At 47.5% G+C, this 20,374-nt stretch overlaps 1 protein-coding gene across 1 annotated transcript in view; it reads left to right on the top strand.

Moving 5' to 3' along the window:
• The first annotated feature begins 841 nt into the window (after positions 1–841).
• ANXA11 (annexin A11) overlaps positions 842–20,374 on the top strand; it is a 42,226-nt gene continuing 22,693 nt past the window's right edge. The window contains exon 1 of the mRNA XM_017654314.3: positions 842–1,073. The gene's annotated coding sequence lies outside the window, so the exon portion shown is untranslated. The remainder of the gene's footprint in view (positions 1,074–20,374) is intronic.

Raw genomic sequence — 20,374 nt, 5'->3', positions numbered from 1 at the left:
GACCTTTTTTAAAAAAACATTACTTTTCAGAAGTTTTAGATTTACAGACAGATTGCTAAGTTAATAGTTCTCATAAACCCGTTTCTTCTATTATTAACAAATTAGTATGGTGCTTTTGCTACAGTGAATGAGCCGATATTGATGCATTATTTACTAACGTCCATACTTTATTCAGACTTCCTTAATTTTTACCTAATGTCCTTTTTCCAGGATCCCATCCAGGATACCACATAACGCTCAACTTTCTTATCTCCTTAAGGCTTCTCTTGGCTGTGATGGTGTGTGTCAGACTGTCCTTGCTTTTCTTGGCCTTGACAGTTTTAGGAAGTATTGGTGGAGCGGTTTGTAGAGTATCCTTCAACTGGGATTTCTCATGTTTTCCCCATGATGAGAGTGGGACTACCTACTCTTGGGAGGAAGACCCCAAGGGCACATACAGTATTATCACTGTTGATTTATCACTCTTGGTGTTGACTTTGATCACCTGGCTGAGGTAGTTTTGGGTTTCTTCAGTATGAAACTACTCTCCTTTGCGACCTTTCTGACCTAGAATGCATTGCCTATCTTGCTGGAGGGGGTTTGGAATCCCGCTCAGCCAGGGAGGAGCAGGGCGGGACAGACGTGAGCGGGGACAGAAGGCGCTCCTCGCAGAGCTCTGGGGGCCGACGGAGTTCCTCTCGCGCTCCCTGGGGCCGGAAGGCCTGCGTCTTTCCTCCTAGGCCTGGGAAGGCGGCTCCCCACTCCCCAGCCGCAGTTGGCCCTCGTTAGGGGGTGGGGCCGCGGCAGGGCCCCGCCCCGCGCCCGGCCCCGCCCCTAAAAGCTTTGCGGGGACCGCGCCCCGGGAGTTTTCCGCCCAGCAGTCTCCTCCTCCCGCCCCGCCCGGACGGCTGCGGCGCCTGCGGGTCCGGAGTGCTCTGAGTGTCCTCAGCGCCCCGAGTGCCCCGAGAACGCCACTGGGACAGAGCTCGAGGCGCACCCAGGGCGCCGCGCCCGGGACACCCGTGGAGAGAGCCGTTGCTGTGCGCGTTCTCGTTTGTCCCCAGAGACCCGCCACCCCCGTGGCCTGTGGCCAGGTGAGTGAGGTTCTCCGGCTGGCCGGGGACATTGGACGGGGTGGCGGCAGCGCGCCAGGGCCCCCGCCGGTGAGGTCCGGGACTGCCCGGCTCCCCTGCCGGTCGGGCCCTGCGGCTTCCTGGTTGTCCAGCGTGGGGGTTGGGGAGGGAGGGTGTCGGGCTGGTCCCGAACCGGCTGCGTCGGCCTGACTGCCCCAGTTCGATCAGCGGCTGGGGGCTGCCCTCCCAGTGGTTGGTGGTGCATCTGCTCGGCCCTGGTGGGCAGGGCCACGTGATTGTGCTGTGCTGCGGGAGTCCAGAGCTCAGCCCTGCGTGGGCTGTCTTGGAACTGGGTGACCTGCTGCCCCAAGTGTACTGGCTTGATGTGGGGATGGCCGGTGGCCTCCGCCCCTCTGACCTAGCTGAATTCTCAAGAGTTTATGTGCGCTTCTGCGAAAGGCTTGTGCTAAGAAGAGCTAGCTAGCTGGTAGAGGAGGCTGTTTTCAGGAACCTTCCTCCAGATCTGGGAGGACACAAATCCTGGGAGCTGCTGCTGTTGGGGTTTTTAAATAAAGCACTTAAGAGAGTGCGGGACCCATCTCCTGGGGGTGCTATGCCCACCCCTGTGTTTGCTATCTAAGCTTTTCTCCCTTCTCCAGCCTTGAGTGACAGTTTCAGGGAGGGATTCTTGGACTTGAATCTCCCCCTGGGCTCAACCCAGTGTCCTGAAGGCTTAAAAAGGTTGCCAGCTGGGTCTGTTGGTCGAGAATAGAGTTGTAAAGTTCCTCATCTAGAGACTTTGGATGGGAGAATTAAGCTAGCTAGTTCTAGTCCAAGCTGGGACCAGTCTACCTGGGGCATTTCTGTCCCCACCCCCCTAATCAGTGACCTCTCTATGGAGATCTGGTGTTTTAGCACAGCCCTGGGTATCCTAGGCAGCCAGACACACTCTTCTCTCTCTGACCTTCATGTGTCTTCCTGCAGCCCTGACCTGGATAGGGACAGGTGCTCTGAGGGGTGACATCCTGTCCTGTTCACCCAAAAGGAGCAGAAACTTGCTGAGCTGGGCAGGGCCCTGTACAGGAGCTGGACAGGCAGGGTGTGTTTCCTTACTCACTCCTAATTGGCTCTCATTATGTCCCTTCATTCTTTCCTTGCTTCAGTCACTTGTTGGGGATTCCAGAGGGATTAAGAGGGTCCCTTCCCTCAAGGCACTCTTTGTGCAACAAGGTGTTCCCTGGCAAGATAGGCCAGGTGAGGTGCCAGGACAGTTTGTTGCCCTGGCAATTGGGTGCTCATGATCTCCAGCTCCTATAGCCTCCCTGATCTCTTCTCTTTCTAGTTACTGTACATTAGTTTCCTCATTTTTAAAGTAGGAGTAATAAATAATACCTCACAGGGTTTCTTGTGATGTTTACATGAGGTTTCTTGTGAGTTCATACATTTAACAGCTCTACAGCTCAGGCACTGACTGGAACGGGTGGTGACTGGTATGCCATGCCTGGGAGTCCAAGGTGGATGTCACCCGGGTTAGACACAAAGCTTACAGCAGGGCCTGCTGCATAAGTAATCATCTGTGAGTGTACACAATAATATAGTAATAATAGCTGTCACTCTTCTTGCAGCTGAAGATCCAGCCGCTGTTCTGCCCTCCTGGCATGCCCTTCTTCCCCTATTTCTGCCCACTCTTCTCCATCCTCTTGGGAGCCATCCAGGTGCCTGCTCCTAGCAGGAAAAGATAAAATACGCAGCCCTTCTCCTCCACTGCTTTGACGTCAGTTCTCAGTAGTCACCTTGTATAGTATTTGTGTGGCCATGTGTCTTATCTCTGCCCTGTCCTTTGTCTCTGGAGGTAGGGGCTGTTTTTTACTCATCTCAGCACCCAGGATGGGCCTTGCCTAATGTGGTTGCTTGGCTGATGTTAGGTGAGTGAAAGAGGCAGGAATGGCAAGTAAGGTTTCCCAGTTCTTAAAATATTAGACCTTGAAGGCTGGGTTTTCATAGGCAAGAAAAAAGATGGGGAGAGTGAGATGGCAATGAGTCCAGCCTGAGAGGTGGGAGTAAAAGGTGGCTGAGAGGCCAAGTGTGAGTCCCTTTGATTCCTTTATATAGCCAAGGCAAGAATGATAAACAGGATATCTAATGAAGGTCATCCGGGATGGCTGTACCTACAGAGCCAAGATCAGTTAGTGACATCCTGGTCACATGATTTGGGGGAGGATGGGTAGTGTGGGATGACAGGAATGAGAACTGAGCCAGGATAGGTTAGTGTGGGTTCTTCTGGTTCTTCTGGAGAATTAACTGCAGAATAGAGATTTAAAAAAAAGAAAAAGAAAAGTGTGGGCAGGAGATGAATGTAGAAATGAAATCCTTGCTGAGTGCTGGATGTTCAGAGGACCCAGAGCCCTTCCCCCTCCTTCCTCCTAGAACACCTCCTTCTTCCTCTCTCTTCTGAGCTGCCCTTTTTTCCCCTTAAGAAGTCTGTGTCTGGGTGTGCTTCACAGTCACAGCCAAGCCAACTCAGGTTTCTCTGGATCCCATTGACCCCAGGACGTCAGAGATTTGAGTGATACCTAGATAGGGAAGCTCTTAGGGGAAATGAAGAAAGGAAAGGTTCCTTGTTGGAAATTTGCATTTTAAAAAAGAATTGTTGAAATTCAGTGGCATTTTCTAATAGGCACTGAAACCACATCGCATTAGGCCCACTGATCCAGACCCCTGTGCCCCATGAATGAAAGGTCTGATGTCACATGGTAGTTTGTGTTTGGGAGGATCCTAACCTTAAAGCCTGATCTATAACTTGAACCATAACTGGCCTTGCTACACTGATGTGAGAAAGGAATGGGTGAGGGCAGCCAAGGAGCTGGGAGACAGTCCTCATCCCTGCTGGACAAGGACATGTAGCCATACAGGGTTCAGTGTTCTGGATGGTAAAATGCCTACCTCAGATGGTTGTTTGCAGAATCTGGTGAGATGTTTGCAAAAGGGGTGGTTATGACAATGTTGATATCCTGGTGTGTTATTGCAAGGAACTTTGAAGGTGGGTGTACAGGTGATTGATGCCTGGTTCTGTGATCCTTTAGTGTCTAGTTTTCCAGGGGCTTGTGCTCTTGAAGGTCCTACTGCCTTAGCAGAAAAGAAGGGAGGAATTGCTTGTGAAATTGAGAGAGAAGTCAGGTGTCTCCAGCCTTTAACACCTGGAGCATGAGGAGAGGCTGGCTTCAAGGGTAGTGAGAAGAAAGAAATCTGAGTGAGGGTAGAGAGAAGAAACTCAGAGGGTGTTAATGGGAAGGCAGAGGGAACATATGGCAGATTATGGGGAGTAGCATCTCTGGGGGGGAAAAGGTGTGTATGTGGGGGAAGGGAGTGCTGGTGGTAGCAGATGTAAGCTTGTGTCCACCTAAAAGGTCACGGCTATTTTTAGTAAGTGGGTGATAGGCATATTTCTGTTGAACTCAGCATTAGTGATATTATGACAGTTTGCCTAGCCACGTGCTGTTTACACAAAAGCAAAAGCCACCCCCACCCACCCTAGGTTCTCCTGAACTCTCCTGAGACATGGGACACTAAATGAGAGGGCAGGGAAGGTCCTGAATTCAGTTTCAGACGTGTTGCGCTTGAGATGCCTTTGAGCTACCAAGGATGCAGGTGGGTCCAGGGCTCAGGAGTGGTCTGGGCCAGAGGGCCAGTGTTGTCTAGGTTGTATTTGATGTCAAGGATGTGATGAGATCGAGGAATTCACTGCAAACAGCTGAGTAAGGGGAGATGATCCTATAAAGGAGCCATAAAAAGAGCAGTCCCAAGAGGGGGAAGGAAAACCAGGCCAGTGTTGCCTCACAGAAGCCAGGGTGAGTCATCTGCAGCAGGAGGGAGTGTCCAGTGGGGGCCGTTGCTACCATGCAGTGATGTGGAGGAGATTCAGCACCTTAACTACCCCTGCTTTGTTTGATGAGATGATGGGAGCAGAAGCCAGATTGGAATGAGTGGTTGAGGGATAAGCAGGAGGTAAGGATATGGTATGAAGTGTAGACAAGCTTTGAAAATATTGGTTTTGAAGGGAAGGAGAAGAGGGATAGGGTGGTGCTCAAGAAGACCGACCCCATTGAGGGACTGTTTGTTTCTGTTTCCTCAACCCCTCCAACTCCTCATTCCATTCCACCCTGAGAAGGTATGACTTCAGTGTGGAAGACCTGAAGCCAAGGATCTCTCCTAACCTTCTCCATGTCACCCTGACACAGTACCTCTAAAGGTTTGTTTGTTTCACAAAATAGATTCATGCTGTACAACCTCTCTCTGCAGCTTGTATTTTGATTAATTTGTCACGGACAGTAACTCCCAGTTACTGTTACTCTAGGTCATTAGCAGCTGTGGAGTGTTCTATACGTAGTACAGATGCACTATAATGTATTCAGCCTTTCCCTTATTGATGGGTATTGAGAGCATTGACTGTTTTTATAATTTGAAACAGTATTGGAGTAAACGATCTATAGGATCCTGATTGGAATGTCATTGAATGTTTTTATTTATAAGGAAAAATTGATATTTTTATGATATTAGGTTTACCAAATCAGGGACAGACTATAGGCCTTGTAATGTGTCTTTACTAGTCATTACGAATGGGATGCTAACTAGATAATAATATTTTGATTCTTTCTCCTTTCTCTTTTGTTTGTTAGTCATTAATCTTATTTATTATTAATTCCTTCTTTTGATTTATTTTGTTTCTCTACTTCTAATATCTAAACTGGTTGATTTATTTTAATTTAAAAAGCATGTAATGCTCAACATTTTTTCTGAGTCTGGCTCTAGCTGATGGGCCTTTGTGTGAAATGCTCACCTTTCCATCCTTTCCAGTTACTGTGTAGATTAGTTTTGATCCAAGGAGTTTTTAGAAGACAGTGTCCTGAATTTTTGAGTAGTTTTGTGAGGGGTATAATCATATTTGTTGACTGCTAGTTTTATTGGGTTGTGATTCGTGAATATGGCTGGCAAAAATCTCTTTTTACTGGGCTGTATTAAGATTTTCTTTGTGGATAGCTGCATGATTAGTATTAAAAGGTTTCATGTACATGAAAGAAGACAATGTATGCTCTCTGGGACACAGACTTTAGAATTATCTGTTAACTTGAGCATGCCCTCTATCTCCCCGCTAAAACTGTCAAATTCTGAGAGATGTATCGTATATTCTCAATATATTCTTTATTTAAAAGTCAAGCTTTCCTTACTGTTGTTCTAGATATATTAATTTGACTTTCATGTTTGTTTTATACAGGTTTATCAAGCTTATCTATGTGGGTTGTACCTTGTATCATTTGTTGCTTATTTACTGGTTTTGGCCTGTGGCCTTAAACACATATTATATGTGTTTAAGGAGAATATACTGCTAAGAAGCTGGGAGAATCTTTCCTTCTTTACAGTCTTAAAATTAATAAATAAGTGCATTTTATAAGAGTAAGTGAAAGGCTCAGAAATTCAGAGGCAGGCATCAGTCAGAGGGGTTTTTAAGTGATGCCCCTTTAGTTTCAATTCAGACTCCTATGGAGTAGGTTTTAATCAGGTCACCTCCACCTGCTTCAGGTCTCTGATTATCAGGAGCTCCCCCTTCATGACTGTCCAGTGGTCTTGTGATAGCCATATTTCTAGGAAGGATTTATAAAATGAGATTTGCCTGCAAACTCTCAGGACAGGCTTGGGTACCCTTCTCTCTCTTTGTGGTCCAAAGAGATGAACAGCTCTGACTCACACATTTCCTTCCTCCTTTGTAGCAGCAAGGTGGACTTTCTCTGTTTCCCAAAGGATGTGACAAAAGAGTACACAGAAATGTCCCAGGGCCAAATGTCATTTTAAAACTTGGGCCCCTGAGGCTTACACTCTTTTCTAAGCTTGTGTTTTAAGACACAAACTATTTCAAGGGCTGGAATGGCTAAGCCGTATTTTACCATGAAATCCTAGTGAGCAGTTTTCCAAGTACTGTGTTTCTAGATAAAGGCTGATAAATGGCTGGAAAAAAAAATGACTGGGGTCTGATGAAGCAGGGTTATTGAAAAATCCTCAACATTTTATTTTTCATGTTAATATTTCCCCTTCTTGTTTTTCTTTGTGTTTACCTGTGTGTCTTTCCCGATCCCTTAATTTTTAACTTTCCTTTCTCACTTAGGAAAAAAAATGTTTCTTTCATAAAATCAACACATGACTGGGGCCAAAGGCAATGGTAACGACAAACCAATTTGGTCATTTCTGTCTTTGGCAGAGAATTCAGACTGTTCACATACCAGATATTCTTTTTTTTATTCCTTGCATCTTGTTTTCTGTTATTTATTATGCTTATATTCTTTCTTTCCAAAATTTCTGCTGTCTTGGTTAACTTTCTCATCAGGCCTCTTCCCTAACCCACCTGCAGTAGGATTCAGGTTTGCTCATGAATTAAGAGAGGAGCTTATCCATCTTCAGAAATTGGAGTCCAGGGTTAATGAGTGTCTGCTCCATGAGGTTGTCCAGGCACCAGGCTGCTTAAGTAAGTTGCTCCCAGCATTCTGTAGGACCATGGTTTTCAAACTTGAGATTGTATAAGGATAGCCTGGAAGTTTTGTTAAAACCCAGATTCCTGGGCCCCACCCATCAGGGTTCTGATGTAGGAGGTCTGTGGTGGGGCCTGAGAATTCTCACTTGGGGCTGTGCCCAGGCTGTGCCTGTTGGGGGCACACTGGCAGCACTGCCCTGGGCGCTTCCATATGCGCGTGGCCCAGGACCCCTGACCCCAACGGCCCTGCCTAGCTGCCTGGAGGCTTGGAAACATTGTCATTATTTGGGGCTGCGCTGTGCCAGGCTACAGTTAGTGTTCTCTTACTTAAGGAAGAGGGGGCAGATGGCTGAGCCGGGACAACGAGAAGTTTCTAGAACAGTACGCACTGCTGTCCTTAGTTTGAAACTCCAGTGCTTACCTGTCTCGCCATTGGCTAAGCCAGTATTCCTCTGGTTGGGATGTGGGGATGACACGTCGGGACAGTGGCAAGCCCACAGACAGTGCGGGGCATGGTGGCCTCTGACCCTGTGGGCTGGGAGTGGGCAGGCAAGCTGAGAGTCATGGCTGCTTCCAGGCTGTTTCCAGTCAGTAGTCAGGTCCGGCAGCCAGGCATTTTACCAATTGGAGCCACCTCCCGATCTCACAGACCCCACACGATCAGAGTGGCCCTCCCAAGACCCAGGTGTGGGATGGAGAGTGTTTTGATGTGCTTCCTCCTCCCCACTCGCCTTCCTCAACTCCAGATATTACCCCTAGGTGACTAGTTCCAGGAGAGCTTGGGGGCTAAGGCCATGTGAATCCTGAACTGAGCTGGGGCTGATGGTCAGTATGGCTCCTGATTCCAAGAGAGATCAGAACAAGTGGCCTCTAGCCTCTGTTGTCTGCAGTGGGGTTAACTCATAAGGAGGGGAACCTGGAGAGACAGTGTCACAGGGCTTCCTGGAGCAGGTGACGCTTTCTGTGTGCCTTGATCGAATGGACTTTATTTGGGAGTCAGCAGGGTCACTTTCTCATTTTGGCTTTCCCAGGGTAGCCTTGACGTTTCCCAGGTCTGCCCTCCAGCCCAGGAAGGTAGTTGGCATCCATAAGTGTGCTGAGTGGAGGGGCAGCCAGCCTGGGCACAAGGCATCCACCTGAAAGTCGAGAAATGGGGTTCTGGCCTTTGTCCTGAGCCCATTAACCCTGAGACCTCAGGCAGGCCCATTTTGCTCTCTGGACTCCCACCTCAGTAAAACAAGCCAGTCAAAGCAAATGATCTCATGAAGGCCCTTTCCATTTCCGATGTTCTAGGATTCCTGCGTCATCCAATGCTGGTGCACTAGGAGTGGGCTTTTTATTCCTAAGAGGTGTCTGTCCGAACCAGCTTGCTCAAGTTCAGCCCCTTGGCAAGGCCTAGACATTGCCCGCTGCCACTCTCCCATCCTGCTTTGCCCAGAACTTCTCCAGGCTGGACAGCCTCAGGTGCCAGCCCTCAGAGGGCAGAATCAGGCAGTGCTTGGCTAATGATTGACGAGGGCACCAGCTAGTCTTAATCCACAGCGTGAAGGTGGGGAGTTGAATGTTTAACAGCCCTTTCTGTAGGCGTTTTGTTCACTGCCTAGGAGATAGGGTCATGGCTGGTAGAGTGCTCCTCTGGGGCTCCCCGGCTTGCTTCTGTAGCTTGTGGCACCCGTGATCCATATATCAGATCCATACATCACATACTGGGGCTCTGCAGTCTCTGCAGAAAGTGGGGCCGCTTACCCCTTCCAGTAAAGTCAGGGCTGTTCCTACACTCTCAGATCAGTTGCGGTCCTCCCTTGGTGGGAGAGGGAGAGAGGAGAATGTCCCTGCTGTGTCCTCTCTGCCCCCAGAATTTCTGGAGCCTGTGTACCAGAAGCTCTGACCAAAAAAGTGCCACCCAGGATGTGGAAGAGATAAGTCAAGGTGTCCTGTGCTTGCCAGTGGGGGAGGAGAGGCCTATCCTACAGCCTGGGCACTGGCTCTTTCACTTCTAGGCCTAGCAAAAAGTGATTCTGGCCCTGGCATTAGTTGGGTGTGTGACCTTTGCTTGTCAAGAATCATCTCTGAGGGGATAAATACCTATCTTATAGGAGCATTGTGAAGGCTGAGGTAATAAATAATGAAGTAATACGTGTACCTTTCATAGGGGCTGGGAAAGGGGGAGTATTATTAGAACACTGGAGGACATAGAAAACATTTTAGGCCAAGTATAGATAGTTCCAGGAAGAAAGATCATTGTGGATGGAGAGATCAGGGTGGGCTTCCTGAAGGAGGTGGGGCTCCATCTGATCTAAAGGAAGGCTGGGATTGACATAGGTTCCAGGAAGGTGGAAAAACAAGGACAGATCAGGTAGACGGACTGTGGGCAGAAGTCCTGAAGATGAAAAGTGCTGAGATAACGGCTTCGCTGAACCACAGACATGTGTTTCCTGTGATTTTCATCACACATATACTTCTGAAACCTTCCGTTTTCTTGCACAGTGTAACTTTTGGCCCAAGGCCCTTTGACAGAGCCTGGAATTCCACCTGCACAGGGGTCAGCACATACCTGAGATCTGAAAGAGAATCTTCTCCAGTGTGATCTACAGGCTCTGGTGGGGATTTCCTTTCACCTTCCAGCTGTACCAGGCTGGCTGGGGACTTTGCCACTACTAGAAGACATTGTTAAGTGTTATTTGAAGAAATTTCCTGGGGCTTCCAGGCAAGGCAGTGGTGCCTCAGCCATTTGGAGCTGGAATACTCTCTCACTCAGGTCTTCTAGGTTTGGAGGGACTGAGCCTCCTCAAAAACCTTTTCAGCAGGTCCCAAGGTCTGGGCAGTGGACAGATCGGGGCCTCCCTGCTGCCTTTAGTCTTACCTGCAACCCCTCTTCTTCCAATTTATTGTGGCAGGAGATTTGTGATAGACTTTCATATGGAGGTGAGATGGCTGATCCATCTCAATTGGAAGGGCCCTGGGCAACATCTGTTTCTTTGACTACAAATGTAGGGACAGCCCAGGTGGGGACAGTGGGCAGCTGAAGCAGGAACACCTGTCTGAAGGTCGCAGCTGCTGCAGCCTTAGCTGTATGCTACCACAGGGAAATACAAGATCTGTGTTGCCAGATCTCCTATTTTTACATTGAAAAAAGGAAAATTAAGTCAGGCCAAGTCTCTTTTGCAGTACACCCCCACCCCCCACCCCCCTACTCCCAAAACACACAGACACGCACACCGAAGTAAATGTCTGAACTGCAGAACCTTCGCAGAGCCCCTAGGTTCTGGGCAGCACAGGTTGACCACCACTGACCCCTTGCAGACTCATGCATTGACTGGGTGAGGGAGGGAGATGCCCAGGAGAGCCTTAGTTTTGCCAGGCCCCATCCACGAGAGGCTGGTTTTTCTAGACGCTCTTCACCACCACCCCCTCAACTCCCAAAGAGTGAATTTCCTGATTCTCAGCCTTAATCTTCATTCTTCCTGGGAATGGCTCTTAAACCCCTTGTGGGTTTTTTCCTATAACTGCTCTATTATGTTTCTCTCCCCAGCTAAAGAGAAAGCCTGGTACAGGCCAGGACTTTGTTTTTTCCCTGCTCTGTCCTCTGGGAGTCTAGCCCAGCCCTGGGTGCCTCTCTGAGCCCAGAAGTGGTATTACTGTGAGGCTAATGAAATTTAAGTTGCAGCTTCAGGGACTCCCTCCCACCATGTCACTCACCTATGGCCCCTCAAAGACTCTGGGAGGGACCGTGGCAGTGAATTTATAAAGTCATACAGTTTTGTAAAATTTGCAAAAAAATGTAATGTTGTGTAGGGCCCCTATAATTACATATGCTCCAGGCCCCACAAAACCTGGACCTTCCCCAGTAGATGCTGGTAAAACCCCAGGGACTGGGTAGCACTCTGCCTTTCTGACAGTTCTTAGCCTGGGGGCAGGAAGTGGGGGTCCTCAGCCAGCCCTTTTAGGATCTTTCTGTGTCACCTTGCAGGTCACTTCTCCCCCCTTTGGTTGGCAGTTCCCCCATTTGTGAAATCAGAGCCAAGGGTAGGTGGGAATGAATGGAATCATCTCAAGGGCTGAGTGTCCACTTGTGTCTCAGTTGTGTGGTTCTGGCCAGTGGGGTGTGCTTGCCCCTCCCTGGCAGATCACAATGCCAACCTTTTCTCTCCCCTAGAACATTTGCATTGCTGGCTGGGTGTGTCTGGCCTGGCCACACAGACCCCTCTTAAAAGCCCCAGAGTCTCACCATGGTGACTCATGTTGACTTAGAATACAAATGGGCAAAATCTATTGAACTCTTATTCTCAGATACATGGGAAAGGCCAGCACCTGGCCCCTCTTTTCTAGGCACAATGGTTTTGTGTGGTGTAGGTGGCTTATGACTTCCCTTGTCAAAAAAAGCCTGCTGAGTTAGGTAGACTTGCCCTCGGATCTCTTAGACAAAGAGAGTGGGAGGCCTTTCCAACGAGAACACCATGGAAGGATCTGGAGGGAAGGAGAGAAGCAGTGGTCACTTACTCTATGTATTAGTTTTCCATTGTTGCCATGACAAATTACCACAAACTTAGTGGCTTAACACCACAGAACTTTTTTTGGTGGTAAAACACACATATAAAAGTTACCATCTTAAGTGTTTTAAAGTAGTGTACAGCTCAGTGGCATTCAGTATGTTCACGTTACTGTGCAGCCATCACCACCATCCATCTCCAGAACTATTTCTTCTTCCCAGACTGACACTCTGTACCATTAAACACTGCCTCCTTGCCCCCCGCCCTTCCCGCCAGCCCCTGGCAACCACAATTCTACTCTCTGTTGCTGAATTTGACTAGTCTGAGTACCTCCTGTAAGTGGACTTAACCAGTATTCATCTTCCTGTGACTGGCTTATTGCACTTAGCATAATGTCTTAAAGCTTCGTCTATGTTATAGCACATGTGAGAATTTCCTTTTTAAGCCAAATAATATTCTGTGATGGATACACCACATTTTTTTTATCCATCCCATCCATGAGGGGCATTTGGGTTGTTTCCATCTTTGGCTGTTTTGAATAATACTGCTGTGAACGTTGGTGTGTAAGCACGCCTGAGGCCCTCCCTGCTTACAGTGCTTTTGGACAGATACCATAAGGGGACTTGCTGGACTGTATGCTTACATTTTTGAGGACCTGCCCTATTTGCCGCAGCAGCTGCACCATGTCACCACACGACTTTTCTGTCTTGTAGTTTTACCTTGCGGGTCTCAGCACATTTGCTGGCAGGGTTGTATCTTTTCTGGAGGCTCTAGAGGAGAATGTTCCCTTGTCTTTTCCAGCTTCTGGAGGCCATCTGCCTTCCTTGGCTCATGGTCCCTTCCCCCATGGATGGAAAGCTTTTCATGCTTCCTGTTGCTTCTCCTTATTTTTTCTTTCCTCCTTATCCCAGCCAGGAAAGGGTCTCTGCTCAGAAAAGGATTTACATAATTAGACTGGGTCCACCTGGATAATCTAGGATCCTCTCTCATTTCCAGATGGGTATATTAATCACATCTGCCAAGTCCCTTTTGCCATGTCACATATTCAGGTAACATATTCATAGGTTCTGGGGGATCAGGGTGTGGACTCTCTAGGGTATTTTTGAAAAAACCTAATCAAGGAACCTGATGGTTCCTTGATCTCAGGCTTGAAAAGCCCTCCCCTCTACTCTTTCCCCTTATCAGAATTGTCCTGAGGCACCCCACGCCTGTATGATTGGTTAGACACCCTCTTTACTGTGGCTGGACACCTGGTAGGCGGGTACTAGACACTGAACAAGTTTGGATGGTCTTCACTGTTCTTACTTTATTCAGTCCTCATAGTAACTCCAGAGTAGATGGGCAGGTAATAAATATCTTTGCAGACAGCACTGAAGTTCAGAGAGGTTAAGTTGCCCAGGGAAGATCACAGAGCAAGTGGTAGAGTTCAAACCCAGACTCTAGCAACCAGGCCAGTGCTTCTTAGGGAGTAAGTTAAAATTAACTGAGCACCTACTCTGTGCTAATAAGTTACATGGTGTATAGTTTTACGTGTGTATCAGTGCATCGAATTCTCACAGCTACATAGTAAGATAGATGCCCCTAATATTATAAGGGAAAAGGCTCAAAGAGGTCAAGCAACTTGCCTGAGGTCACACAGCCAGCAAATGGTGAGTGTGAATTGGAGTTATTGTCATTGGACTCCAAAACCCTGTGTATCAGCCTGGTTGCCCAGCAGCAGTGTTAGAAGATGGTATCAGAGCCGTGAGGGCCATGGCCAAAACTCATACAGCACAGCCGAGAAATCTCTTGTGACTGTCCTGTTTGTGGCTCTTGATGGGGGAGTGTCGGGTTGTGTGAAGATGGAGAAACTGGTTTAGAGGGTGGGGGAGAGAGGAATCTAGTGGGAGAAGGGCCTGCAGAGAATCTGGGTTTGATGTATGAGACCCAATGTCGGTGATGCTTAGGGTGCGTGACCTGGGACTAGCCGCTCAGCCTGCCCTTGTCCCACCAGATGAGGGAAGGGTTCAGGAGGGAGCTCCCCAAGTGCCCTTCCAGCTGAGCCACTGGAGGGCTGCCTAGTGCAGACTGTAGGTACCACAGGGCTTGGAGCCCCGTGCGCCCCTGAGGGCCTGAGGTGGTCCTGGAGAAATGCATGTGGGTTGGACTTTTCAGGAAATGGAGGGACATGAATGCTAATGGGGGCAGCAAGGAGGCCTCAGGTCCCTCTGGCGCTTATGCTTGAAGAGCATCTGCTAGTCCCTCCTGCTTTGCATCTCAGGCTGGTCCTGGGAGGAGCCCCTTTTGACCGGTGGTGTAACTGGGAGCAGCTTCACCCATGCGGAAGTGGTAAAACAAAGCCATAGGCCTGACCTTCCCCACCTGGCTGCGCCTAGAAACACAGTACACAATTTCCGGGGGTGGGGGGTGGGGAGCGGTATTTCCTTATGTCCTGATCACATTCTGGACTTAGGACTTGGGTGAGGGGCTTTTCCTGTTGGTGCCATGTGTCTGTTACAAGAACTTTGGCATCTACAAGGACCTGAGCCCCCGCCAGTTCCAGGCCTGGGTGTCAGCCTGTATTGACACTGTGTCTGGGTTCACCTTTTTCCTCGGTGGCCTGCTTTCCACTCCTCAGAAATCCTAAATTGGGATTGGCATTTGACTAGGGGTAAGTGTTGGCTCTTCCAGAAGTCCGTTGGTGTGGGCAGATGTCAAAGGGAACTCTCCCCCGAATCAGTGACCAGGGTTTGCCAGGGAGCTGTGCTGTAGAGTCGGTGGTAGGGGGACTTCTGTGCAAATCTTTGTGCTGTTTGCATCTTTATGTGAAAGTGGCCCCCTCTGCCTCACTCCCGCCCTTTCTCATTTCCCAGGACCTGGTTTGGAAAGGGAGCTGAGAAAAATGCTGTGTAGGGGGGCACTGAGTGGAAGTACTGACAGCAGGCTCCCAGGGCCTCAGGGGCTGAGCTCTGTGTGTGCTGGGGCCTTGATTCTACAGGAGCCTCCTCCCAGGCATCCCCCTGCCCCCCTGCCATCCCTGGAGCTTGGCCCAGGCCCGGGGGCACCCAGGCATGCAGAGGGGATGGAAAGAAAGCACCGCCAATTTCCTGTTGGTGGTTTCTCAGGGAGGTTGGAAAATCCAGCACAGCCAAGACCTGCTGCTGTGGGGCTGGGCTTGGTGTGGGAGAAGAGACTGGCAGACTTTACTCTGTTCCTCTACCCTCTGCCCTTCCCGGTGTCCAGACTCTCCCGCCTCTCATGTTACTCCCCAACTCCCCACCTGTCCCCTCCCTGTTCCCACATTCCTCATCCAGAGTATCAAATGGCCTGTGTCCTCTGGGGTCCTCTAATCCTGTTGGCTGTTTTATGCGGGGAAACTGATACAATGAGATGTGAAATTATATAATAAGAACATGTTTGATATTAAACCATTACTATCCCAGTTTTACAGATAGATGTGGAAAACTGAGGCTCAGGGAGGTTAAGTAACCTACCCAAGATCACACACCAGTAGAGAGCAGAACTAGGGTTTGAACCTGGGCAGTCTGGCTTCAGAGTTAATGTTCTTCCCCCTATACCGCATTTAATGAAGTGCCTGGGAACGTGGTGAGGACTGACATCCTGATTCTTAATCCCATGCTATTCCATCAACCAGTGTTTTTAAAGGTTTTGTCTTTGTAATACTGGTTTCGGGGGCTGGTGGGCTCTTTGAGGAAGTATAGCACAGGGATGAAAGTCTTGGGCTTTGGAGCCTGACTGCCTGGGTTTGAATCCTGGCCCAGTCATTTACTAGCTGTGACCTTGAGCAACTTACATAATTTCTCCATACCTGTTTCCTTATTTCTAATATGGAGATCATTATCTTAGTATAACATGGGGATCATAATCTTAGTACCTGTCTTACAGAACTGTAAAGTTAAATTTCATGTACATTACTTAACAGTACCTAGCATATAGTAAGTATTCAATAAATGTTAACTACTCTTATTATTGCCTAATAAATTTAGGAAATTTGGGGATAAAGTTAAGAAGGCTCCTTTGTTACAGGACTTCTCAGAGTCTTTATTATATTATTATGAATTGGCACTTTTCTGGAAGGGGATGTAGTAGGCAGCATTTTCTAAAGTTTTTGGACCACTAATTTCTCTCTCTCTTTTTCTCAACTGGGTACCTGGTAAATTCTCAACTTGCAAGATATTAAGTTGGTGTCAGAGAACATAGCTCAGGAAGCACTGAGCTCACCTCATGTTGCCTGTTTGCTGGGTAAGGCTGAGCTGTGTCCAGGTTAGACTCAACCAACTTTGAATGACTCTGTATGTCAGAGCTCTGGCTTCTCCCCTTCCCCATCACTGTGGAGAGAGGTACCTGAGGTTTTCTGGAATCTTCTGGCCATGATACCTGACCATGACAAACCATGGTTCAAAGCACATTTACTGCACTGTCTTATTTCTGCCCTGGGAGGAGGGGAGCAAGGTCTTAAAGTAGGTCACTGACAGCCGGACCAGCTGAGAACACCAAGCAAGCCAGCGTAGCTCAGGTTGAGGTGATCATAGGTTCTGCAGTATGGCCTTGTTAGGGAAAGCAGGCAGGCTCTGCTCTGGAAGGCGGAGTTCTACCATAAACCCTCTCTCTAGTGCATTTGTGACTTAAGTGAACGGTGTCCCTGCTGTATTTTAGCTCCAAGCCAAGGTTGGAAACTAGGTAATATTCAAGATCCTTTCCAGCATGAATATTTTGGGAGTCTGTAAATCTAGGATTAGCGTGAGAACCTAAAGAGGTGTTGCCTTCAGGAATCCTAAAATCCAAGCGGAAGGAAGAACCCTGAGCAGTGAAGCTCCCTGTTAGCCCATGGGATAGGCAGGTCCGGGGAGGTGGCCTGGGCTCCAGGTGATTGGTTAGGATCCTTTCCCGTATGAGGTTCTTGGAGCTGGACTACCTTAAATAGTTTCTGTCTTCCTTTGGGCCCCATTTGCACCTTGCTCTGGATCTTTACCCCAGTGACCTGGGAGGAATGCCTAGGGCTCTCAGGGTCGGGTATAGAGGCCAGGAGCTGCCCAGACCAGCTAAAGGCTGGCTAACTCTTCACCTCTCCAAACAGTGCCAGGAGGTATGCCTGGCAAGAATGTGGATGATGAATTACACCAGAACCTGCTCAAACCTAGCTTTGTACTGGAGCGAGGAAAGTTTGCAATCAGCCAAGTAGATCTTTCTTTTCTAAAAAAAATTATATTTATAAACTATATACATATATATATATATATATATATATATATATACACACATACATAAGTATGCATATACATTTATGTGGGCAGTGGTTTTGAATTACATGTTAGAAACTGCTCAGTAGTAACCTTCGGCTAGGGGCTAGAGGGGAGAGTGACTCACTTTTCACTTTGTGCCTTTCTGTTCTGTTTGTTTCCCTACAGTCTGTGCGTATTCCTTTATTTTTATTCTTATGTTTAAATGTAATTTATTTTTAGAGCAGTTTTAGGTTCATAGCAAAATTGAGCAGAAAGTACAGATTTCCTATGTACCCCTGCCCCCGCACATGCACAGCCTTCTCCATTATCAATGTCCCCTGAGTGTGGTGCATTTGTTACAACTGATGAGCCTACACTGACACATTGTTATCGTCCAAAGTCCATAGTTTAGAGTTCACTTTTGGTATTGTACATTCTGTGGGGGTTTTTTTGTGTGTGTTTTTTTTTCTAGTCCCTCACATTTTATTTATTTTTTCCCATTTTTTTTAAACAACAATAAAATTCTTTATAGGGGAGTCAATGCTCAATGCACAATCATTAATCCATCTCAAGTCTAATTCTCGTCAGTCTCCAATCTTCTGAAGCATAACGAACAAGTTCTTACATGGTGAACAAATTCTTACATAGTGAATAAGTTCTTACATGGTGAACAGTACAAGGGCAGTCTTCACAGAAACTTTCGGTTTTGATCACGCATTATGAACTATAAACAATCACGTCAAATATGAATATTCGTTTGATTTTTATACTTGATTTATATGTGAATCCCACATTTCTCCCTTTATTATTATTATTTTTTTTATTTTTAATAAAATGCTGAAGTGGTAGGTAGATGCAAGATAAAGGTAGAAAACATAGTTTAGTGTTGTAAGAGAACAATTGTAGATGATCAGGTGTGTACCTGTAGACTAAGTGTTAATCCGAGCTAGACAAGGGCATTAAAACATCCATGGATGCAGAAGCTTTCTCTCAAAACAGGGGGGGTGAGGTTCTAAGCCTCACCACTGTTGATCCCCAATTTCTCACCTGATGGCCCCCCTGCGACTGTGCCTATCTTAGGTTGTTCCTCCCTTGAGGAATCTTACCCCTCTCTGGCTAACCAGTCATCTTCCGGGGCCATACAGGGAGATGTAAAGTTGGTAAGTGAGAAAGAAGCCATATTGTTTGAAACATTCTATGGTTTTTTGAGTAATGTATCCACCCGGTTTCTATCAAACAAAATAGTTTCACTGTCCTAAAAAATCCTGTGTGCTCTGTGTGTTCATCCTTCCCTACCCCCTGACTCCTGAAAATCACTGATCTTTTTGCTGTTATCATAGTTTTACCTTTTCCAGAATGTCGTTCAGTTGGGATCATACAGTATACAGCCTTTCTGGACTGGCTTCTTTCATTTTCTAATACGCATTTTAGTTCCCTCCATGTCTTTTTATGGCTTGATGGATGCCTCATTTTGTTTTAGCACTGAATAAATACCCCATTGTCTGGATCTACCACAGTGTATTTATCTATTCACCCACTGAAGGATATCTTGGTTGCCTCCAACTTTTGGCAGTTACAAACAAAGATGCTATAAACGTTCAGGTTTTTGTGGGGGCCAGTTTTTACCTCATTTGGGTGAATATTAAGAAATATGATTGTTGGATCGTATGGTAAGAGTATGTTTGCTTTTATAAGAAACTGTCAGACTGTCTTCTGAAGGGTCTGTACCGTTTTGCATTCCACCAGCAGTGGGAGTTCCAGTTGCTCCACTTGCTCACCGGCACTTGGTGGTGTCACTCTTTTGGATTTTGGCCATTCTAATAGGTGTGTAGTGGTATTTCATTGTTTAAATTTGCAGTTCCCTATTGATATATGGTGTTGAGCATCTTTTCATATGCTTATATGTCATCTGTATATCTTTTTTGGTGAAGTCTATTTAGGGCTTTGCCCCATTTTTACTTGGGGTGTTTGTTATTGTTGAGTTTTTTCAAGAGTTCTTTCTGTATTTTGGATAATAGCCCTTTCTCATGTGTCTTTTGTAAACATTTTCTTGTAGTCTATGGCTTGTCTTCCTTTTATTTTAAAATATGTATCAGCAGAGATCATCTGATCTGCATGACCTAAACTCTATATTCAAATTTTTGTATAAGAACAGACTGAGAATTTAATGTTGAAAAACAAATACACAGATGACTACTCCCACCCCTAGGCTGGGGAAGGCCAGGGGAGGTGTCATCCTATGGCAGCATCCACTGTAGCCCAGGCCTGCTTGGGCACCGACGGGCAGGAGGTCTCACTGCTGTGTGGCTTCTAGCCCAGGGATGATGCTTCCAAGCCTTTGTTTCCACTTAGCATTAGCCTGTAGCAAGCTCTTTCTTTCCTGAGCCCTGAGCTGGTCCTATGGGGAGGATATTTCTATGTCCTTGTGCCAGGCATGGCCCTGCCATCACCCAGCCCTCCTTTCCCTCCCTGGTCCCTAGAAGTCAGGCAGTTCACCAGAAGATGTGCATAGCCCATGCTTGCTGGAGGCCCCTGTCTCCACTTCCCATTGTTGGGGAGGGGCAATAACAAGCTCCCTATTAAGGTAGGGGGATGGCTAAGTGGGGGGAGCCTGGTTCTTCTGTCTGGATGATTTTGCCTCTTCTCCCAACACAGCATTTCTAGATTCTTGTGTTTGGGAGCTCCGGTTAGTTCCCATGTGGAACCCTTGAAATTTAACAGTACGCTCATGTATGTATACACAACTTTGGGGAGGAGGCCCTTTTACAGAGCCTGTGAAGCCCCCTGCATTCCCACTGTATTCGTTCAATATTCACCTAACATGCTGAGGCTTGGTTCTGGTGGAATTCAGGATGGCTAGGTCTTGGTGCTTGTTCTTGGCTTCTTGCCAGGAGCCAAGGCTAGGAGGTATAAGCTGGGAAGTGTCTGAGTACCTGAAAAGAAAGTGTGTTTCCTAGAGCACAGAGCACAGAGCACAGAATCAGTAACATCAGAATCTCCGGGGATGAGGATGGGTGCTTGTTTACATTTCCAGGCCCACCCCATGTTGAAGGGCCCAGAATGGTTGTGTCCACGGTGCCGACGTTCTTA

The sequence above is a fragment of the Manis javanica genome, chromosome 7, assembly GCF_040802235.1.
Source record: "Manis javanica isolate MJ-LG chromosome 7, MJ_LKY, whole genome shotgun sequence".
NCBI lineage: Eukaryota > Metazoa > Chordata > Mammalia > Pholidota > Manidae > Manis > Manis javanica.
This window is presented reverse-complemented; position numbering and strand designations above follow the sequence as displayed.